This window comes from Miniopterus schreibersii (assembly GCF_964146895.1).
Source record: "Miniopterus schreibersii genome assembly, chromosome: 7".
Taxonomy (NCBI): domain Eukaryota; kingdom Metazoa; phylum Chordata; class Mammalia; order Chiroptera; family Miniopteridae; genus Miniopterus; species Miniopterus schreibersii.
Genome location: NC_138108.1, coordinates 9,916,298 through 9,924,289, shown reverse-complemented (window position 1 = coordinate 9,924,289; position 7,992 = coordinate 9,916,298). Strand labels below are relative to the sequence as shown.

General features: G+C 41.4%; 1 protein-coding gene across 2 annotated transcripts in view; it reads right to left on the bottom strand.

Moving 5' to 3' along the window:
* Positions 1–1,796: 1,796 nt before the first annotated feature.
* The window catches only part of EPHA4 (EPH receptor A4), a 135,253-nt gene continuing 129,057 nt past the window's right edge, over positions 1,797–7,992 (bottom strand). For both annotated transcript variants that reach the window (XM_081142898.1, XM_081142899.1), the window contains one exon: positions 1,797–4,266. The gene's annotated coding sequence lies outside the window, so the exon portion shown is untranslated. The remainder of the gene's footprint in view (positions 4,267–7,992) is intronic.

Here is a 7,992-nt window from a genome sequence, read left to right as displayed (position 1 = left end):
TAGTCTCAGTATTTAACATACTAAGGTTTATTTCTAGCTTAAATCACGGCCTGATAAAGGCCCAAAGCATCTTCTGGCATCTTTCCAAGCAGTGATCAGGGATCCAAGGTCCTTCCTTGCTGTGAGGCTGCTGTGTTGAGCACATGACCTCTCAGGCCACCAGATAAGGGGAAAAGAAATGGATGATTGTGTTGAAGGCTTTATGGCTGGGCTTGGAAAGGGCTTGCATTTATACCTCCTTTATCTCATTGGCCAGAACACAATCACACGGGCCTAACCTAATGGTTTGGAGGCTGGGAAACGTAGTCCAGTGTGCACAGGAAGAACGAAAACTGTTGAGCAGGTAGCCTGTCTCTACCACAAGTGCAAGGAGAACTATGCACCTCAGGGAGGTCAGGGAAAGCTTTCTGTAGAAGTTGAGCACATTTCCAAGCTTTTTTTCCTGCCTCACTGCTGAGCTGGAACATCTCATCTCATCTTCTCCTGCACTGGGACTGCAACTTATGCTATTGGGCCATTGGCTTGGTGGTTCTCAGGTTTTTAGACTTGGACTGATTTACACCATTGGCTTTTCTGGGTCTCCAGCTTGCAGATAATGGTACTTTTCAGTCTCCAAAATTGCATGAGCCAATTCCTCCTAAAAAATCTCTCTCTCTCTCTCTCTCTCTCTCTCTCTCTCTCTCTCTCTATATATATATATATATATATATATATTCCCTTATTGGTTCTATTTCTCTTGAGAATCCTAAAATAGTTGACTTTCTATCTTGCTAAACAAGTATGGGGGGTGGGGGTGGAATGCCAAACCTAGTTTCTTTTAAATCACAAATATGTTGTCAATACTCTATATATTAAAATGGTTGACTGTAGAGAAGTGTTCAAGTAGGAAATAACCAGATATATCCAGATTACTTTCATTTCAAAGCCCAGTTGGTAACAATGAACAGCACAACCCCACCTTCTAAAGCCAGCTGTACTTAAGGACTTCAGTGAATAAATTATTATAAATCTTGAGTCTCATTTTCAATTGGCAGGGGCTTAGTCAATTGATTATTTAATGAGGAGAGCATTCATGAGGAGACCGTGGCCTTAAAATTTTTTTATCCCAAGACCAATTTAGAATTTAATGAAATTTATGATCTTTCTCCCCATCAAAACACACGTACACCTAATCATTAACATTTGCACCATGTTTAGGGACTCTCTAGGATCCCTTGGGGTTCTAATGTACCCCCAAGAATCCAAGGATCCAGAGTAAAAGCCTAGGGTAAGAATGGGTAGCTGGTCACTTGGACCAATAGCAAAGATGTTTGACAGGGTGTAGAACTGGGGATATTAGAGAAGACAGCTTATATCATCAAAAAGGCTCCTGAAAATAGTTACCATTTGTTGAGTTCTGGCTAGATGTTCGACACCGTGCAAACATTTAAACATATTTAGTCTTCATAAAGCTCTTGGCATGGTAATTGTCATTCTACAAACAAGGAAGTGGGCACAGGGAAGTTAAGAAACTTGACCTAGACTGCATGATCAGTAAGAGGTGGAGCCTAAATTCCAACCAAAGTTCAGTCCTATTACAATGGGACGTAGGATCTCACAGAATCTACATCAGATTTGCTAATGTGTTTTTCTCAAAGGCGAAGACCATTTAGAAGTCAATGCTGTTTATTCTCTAAATAAGTATGTTTAATTAGATTGAGATTTTGTGTTTTGGCCAAATGACAACTGACAACTAATTAATTTAGAACCACCATATCTATGGCAAAAATTATTGAAGAGACAACTAGTTTCCAGGGTTGAATATGGCAACTACTTTATTGTTTTCAAATGCAAACTCTTTGCATTTAGTTTGCTATTTTACAATTTTACAAACTAGGTATAAAAGACCATAAATAAATGACATAAGTTATGTGTACCTAAGTTTTATGAAGGGAAGAAAATACCTTGACAAATTAAAACAAAATGGAAAATCTATGTCTAACTCAAGAGATTGCTCAAATTTCGGAACATGTATGAACCAAGCAATGTTCTGTTAATTTCTTTTTCAGTATGAACTAAATTATAATATGCCTTATACATTCTAATTTTAACCACAGTCCTTGCATATTCCAACATACTTGGAGTGATAAAAAAAATAAATACACTCTTCAGTGTGTATCAATGCTTGATGTTGTTTGGAGAATGTTAAATAAGTGAAAATATTGCTTCTAGAACTTTCCTTTACTCGTCAGAATTTAAGTGTCTTCAGACAAATATTGAGGCTATAAGTGTGTATGGATTAATACACATATCCTTCACAGATTGAATACAAGAGCTCTCAAAACACACACACCAGCAGTGTAGTGAGCGCAGCCTTTCTTTAAAATAACTTTTTAAAACACACCAGAACATTTTATTCATAATATTGTTAAAAATAATTTGGGGCCAGTGGACACATGGTGAAGCTACTTGATTTGGTGCAGGGGATCAGCTTAATGCTTCCTAATGGTAGATACGAGCTCACTAGGCCAGCACTCACTGTGGGGCTAGACCCCGCCCCTAAAGCTGACCTCCTGCCCTTACCTCTGGGGCAAGGTGACCTGCTCAGAGATTCAACCTCATTTCTGTATACATATTTTTCAGGCATCAATGCATAGGCACATCCCTTTAAAAATATATTAAGGTCCCCAAAAAGGGGTGAATTAACTTTGTCACTCTGGCATAGTTATGAGAATACAATGCCATACACCCTGTCAGAATGCAATAAATATTTATTGATGATTTTTTTTACTTATTCAACAACATAGGGTTCAGAATGTTTTGTTTCCGATTTTTCCCTGATTTGATGTTCTAGCTTATGTAAGTGGCCACAGTCTCTGCAAGTATAGCTTACAATAAGCAAGGCAGCCACTCAGGTCATGAAACATGGCAGTACGTCGGCTGGAGTTTGGCATACATATCCTATCAGAACAGAACCTTCACACCGCGGACCTCAGATTCTAGAAGGCTGATGCACTTTCGTGGGCCGTAGGAGTTAGCTGGCTATTAATAACTGTAGCATTTTCCATGTAATCAGGAACCTGAAATTGCTCGAGGCCATTTAGTCCCAACTATGCTAATCTCAAGAGTCACTGGCGTATATTTTTCTGTGACATTGGGAGACAAAGTATTAATCCAGGACACATCATCTCAAAGCTGACACACGTCTACGTTCATCTCCAAAAGTATATGAATTGCATATATTTGTTCACATTCATCAAGTCCATTTATGCAGGAAAACAAAGGCTACTTGTATTCCATTTGGGGTTACCAAATTCCACCCCCTTCTCTCTCCATCAAGGAGCCGGTGATTCAGATGAGGAGTTGGATCAGAATTCGTGACGTTGATGATGGATTGTCACTTGAATGGGTTTATATTCTAAGATTACTCCACCACTCAGGTGAAAACGCTTCTGCCCAAAGCTGTATAATTACTTACTAAGGTTAGTGTGGCAGCTACAAAATACAACATAAATACAGACATTTAACATTCCCGGGTTGTCTTTCTAAGGGGATGGGCGTGGTCTCCAGGCCCACTATCTCCTGTGGCTCTTCGTCCCAGAACCGGCGGGGAACCAGGGCTCTCCAAGGCGTAGCATTCCACGACATTCACAGGCAGTTCTAAGCATAAGGTTCTACACGCACACACACACGCGCGTCAACACACACGCACACCTATGTACACGCGTCAAAACAGATAGTCAGCTCATATTCAGTCTAGGAAAAAAATATATTTATATCACTGCAATGGCACACCCTGGGTAAAATGTTACTTCAGCAATGCATATCATAGGCAGCTCACGGGAACTGGCTTCGTTCTGTGTGATGGCACCTGGCCTGGTGTCCATAGTAAAACCTGTAGCCTTCGGTCACCCGCTGCCACACCAGTGCAGCAGCGACGCACAGCAATGAGATATGGAAATACATATAAATAAAACCACAAGGATTTGGGAGGAAGGGTTCTGCAGAGCTGGTGCTTCTAGACAGTACGGTCCTCAGTGCAACCGGAGAGCAGACGCCGAACCTTGAACGCTGGCTGTTTCTTTCACTGGAAGGGGGTTTGAAAGTCAAACATTTATTCTCTTCAGGTGTTGGGTGCGGTTTCATCAGCGTCTTTGCTCCAGAACTGGCGCAGCAGAAGCAGAAGAAACGCACCGAGAAGGACCCGAGGCGGGCGCGCTCTGTTTCCTTCGTGGGCTTTGTAATCAACAGGAAGGGCTGTGAGGCCGAGATAGCAGAATCCGCTCCCTGCAGAGAAGGGAACAAGGCTCAGGCAAAGCATCGACCCCGTGGCCAGCCGGCTGCCCGCCAGCGCCGCAGGGAAGAGCGGGGTGCCTAGGAGTGGGTGGGGCTCAGCAAGAGGCCGTCCGGGAGGGAGACCATGGATTCATATTTCTCCTTCTGAGAAATGACAACTCTAACAACCAAAAAACTACGGGCATTTGCAGCTTAATCGTAACTACTCCGAGGAAGGTACTAGTCTTGTTTCTGTTACATGAACGAGGACATTGAAGCATAGGGAGGCTACGCCACCCGCTCTCGGTCATAAGCCCTGAAGCGGCCGCAATGGGACCAGAACCCCGCACGGTCTGAGCCTAGAGCCGTGTGTGAAGAGCCTGTCTTTGAAATGAAAATTACGGCTTGTATGGCTCAGTTGTGCGAGGTGAGAAGGGCTTCGAGTTGGTGAAGCGTGGAAAGGCCCACTGGGCTACTGTCAAAGCCTGGACGCTGGCGTCCCGTCTTTCCAAAGTGGGAAACTGTGTGTCTTGGGGACATTTGGATTTGGAAACATCCCAACAATACGACTGAAAAAATGCAAACTCGGAACTAAAAGTCTTGGATCTTTTTCTTAAAAAGAAAGTGACTTTTAATGAACGAGGTTATCTAATTAGTAAAAGATCCATACACTCTGCGTGGAACAGGCAGAGGGAGGGAACCTAGGGCCATGGGCACAGTGAGAGGTTTGGAGCAACCGTGACAGTGGTCTTGGTGGCTCAAGCCCACCAAGGACTAATCTGCCACAGATGACCCATCAGCCTAGAATCAAACAAGGCTGGCACAATACAGTGAAATCACTGGGGCTCCTCACTTGCCAAATAATCAACTCAAGCCAAAAGAAGCCATTCCCTCGTCTTTCCTTTGCAACAACTGACCATCAAGGTTGCTTCTTGGACTGTATCTCCCACCCCAGTGGCCGTGCTTGGCAGTTGGCCTCAAGTGTAGAGCAAGGATTAAAACCAAAATGTATCTTTAGAGACAATTTTGCTTATTTAATAAAATTTTGTTTCTTTGAGGTAGATGACCACTTTTCAAACTTGTAGAAAATACTTTAGTCTATTTGGAAAGAGAGAAATAAACTTTTCTTATAAAATAGTATAGAAATTATAGAAATCAGATAGAAAGTGCTTCTTAAGCAATTAAAAATGATAAATGTGGGTAAGGGTGTAACTACCAAGGTCTTTAAGAAGCCGCTTGTCAACGCCATTCATTTCGACAGTCATGAGACAAATGAAAGAAAAGGGGTCGGATCTGCCTTGCCCACAGTTTCTTCTCCGGAAATCAGTGAGTCTATCCAATGTAGCTTTGCAACCGGACTGTGAAGGGATTTTATCAGGCAGGCATGTATTTATATGAAAGCAAAGGAGAACATGAAAATGATCTTAAGACTCTGATGCAGTACAACCAACACCACATGGATATGCAAACAATTTGAAGACAATCTTTTGCTAATAGAAATTCCAGGGGAGAAAGTGTCCTTTCAAAAGCACATGTCTCGTTTTGGGTTGCGAACCCCTTCTTCCCAGCACCTAAATATAAATATATATTATGCAAATATCTTTGTAATATTAAGTGGGCTACTTGGGGACTCTGTGTGGGAAAAGGATTGGATGTTTGAAGGGAGAAGTGTGGGAATACGAAGTTCTGTGTCTACTCGATGCCGGACTAAGAGTGGGGAAAATAAATCTTCTTTCCTCCTTCGAATTCAGGCAACTCCTTTATTGTGGGGAATCGCTGGATCAGAGACCAGACAAAGCATGTGGCCCATGTGGGATCATCAGTAAAAAATGTGACTTTCATTGTGACTAAATAAACAAAGCTCTGTTCCTTTGAGTCTGTCTTGAAGACATCAAAGTGCCATTAGTATCCAGTTCCTTTCAATGCAGTGGAGTCTTACTTGTGCATTTCACTGTTTCCATAATTAAAAAGAAAAAAATTTTTTTCATGAATTCCAAGGCTAAATAATACAGGAGTAATTTGATAGGTCTACCACTTTTTGTATAGATACACATTTACCCCCAAAGACTCATAAATCCATATAAAGTGGAGAGGCTTCATCTGCGTGGCTCCCTACCACTGAACTTCATTTCACCTCACTCCAGCATGTGCAATAAGACATTTGGCTTCCCAGTGAAAGATGGATGAATAACACTTGGGAAACCGTAGGGGAAGAGTACACCTTTCTTCTGTGACATTCAGTGTGTCCACATAAGAGTATTTCACATCCACTTACAATCGCATGTCAGGAAAGGAGTTATTATTAAAGTATCATGATCTCTAATTTACAGGTGGAGGAACTGAGTTACAAAGAAACACGGGGTGAATTTCCCAGTGTCAACATCTCAGTTGGTTTCAGAATCCATAGCTGTCTGAATGCCAGAGTCTGGCTCCACGCCCTGGGAAAGAAGGCGACGTTTCTATCGTCCTCACCCTGCTCTTCTAAAGCATGTAACTCTGTGGAAACCCTGTGTTAACACTCTTAGTGCTACTGGATACGATTTTAGACACTTGGAAAGACCTTCGTTGGCTTTTCCACTGGCCTGCACTCTAACTCCTGTGTGTGTGAAAATTAAGATTCAGAAGGCAACCTTTGAATAAAGGTTTCAAATTCCACCTTTCTTTCAATCCCCGCCTGATTATTTCATTTAAAGAGATACCTACTGAAAAGTAAAACGACACCAGCATAGAACATCTTAGAATTGGCACTCTCTCCTTCAAAATATTCTGCTTTGAATATGTTCAAGGTTTAATAAAATACTTCAGGTCTTAAGTTCTCGAATTTAAGAAAGCAAAACTTGTAATTATTCAATATATGCAAGGTAGCATTCTCTTTTTACATATAAGACAATGCCATAATGCTGTCTTATTTGAATTAGCCTGTGAAAATTGAATATAAAAGACTCCACAGCTGTGCTGAAAGAAAAAAATTATAAACTTTTAAAAAAAGCGAACAAATCTTCCCCATCTATACAATAGCTACACTTGTCGACTTTGAACCTGAATATCCAGAACTTCCAGGCTTTAGAAGAAGTGGTGATGAAACAAAAATTGTTGAAGCAGTTTTAAAAACAAATTTCATATTCCTCCTGAACAGAAAAGCTTTTATAACTCATGCTGCAAAAGGTTTTGTACTAAACTGTCATGATTTGACAGCATCAAATTTAACATTTTTTTGCTCTATAAGAAACAGCTTTCAGGATAAAACCAAGGGGGAGAAAAGGTCATTAAAATCAGCCAAGCTGTTGTTTAAAAGTGATAACAGTGGAAGGTAAAAAAAAAAGTTAAAATGTGTCTGGTCAAAAAAGTTAGGCTGGTGGCTTCCAGAAATGAACAAAGCCATTTCTTTTACATGTTTCAAGAAGAAAATTTCAGGATTAAAAGAGAAGCATCTTAAGGTTAATGGGCTTTCTGGATGAAAAAGATGCTTTTTAGTAGGTTACTTTCCGATAATGAGGAAATCAAGCCGAGCTCCAAGTCTCGCCACTGGCACCTTGGTAAATTCCCCCTGGCTCACCCTGTTGGAACAAGGGCTGCTAGAGCAGCTGTAAAAATGAGACTACTGGAAAGGGTCCTCAACTGAGGCAAACTCTCCAAAGAATGGGGCATGTGTGTGACCCACCAAGGTTGGAGGTTACTACCTGGTACCCAGAAGATGCTCGATAAATATCTGTGTCATGAAGGGCACCAAAGGGCCAG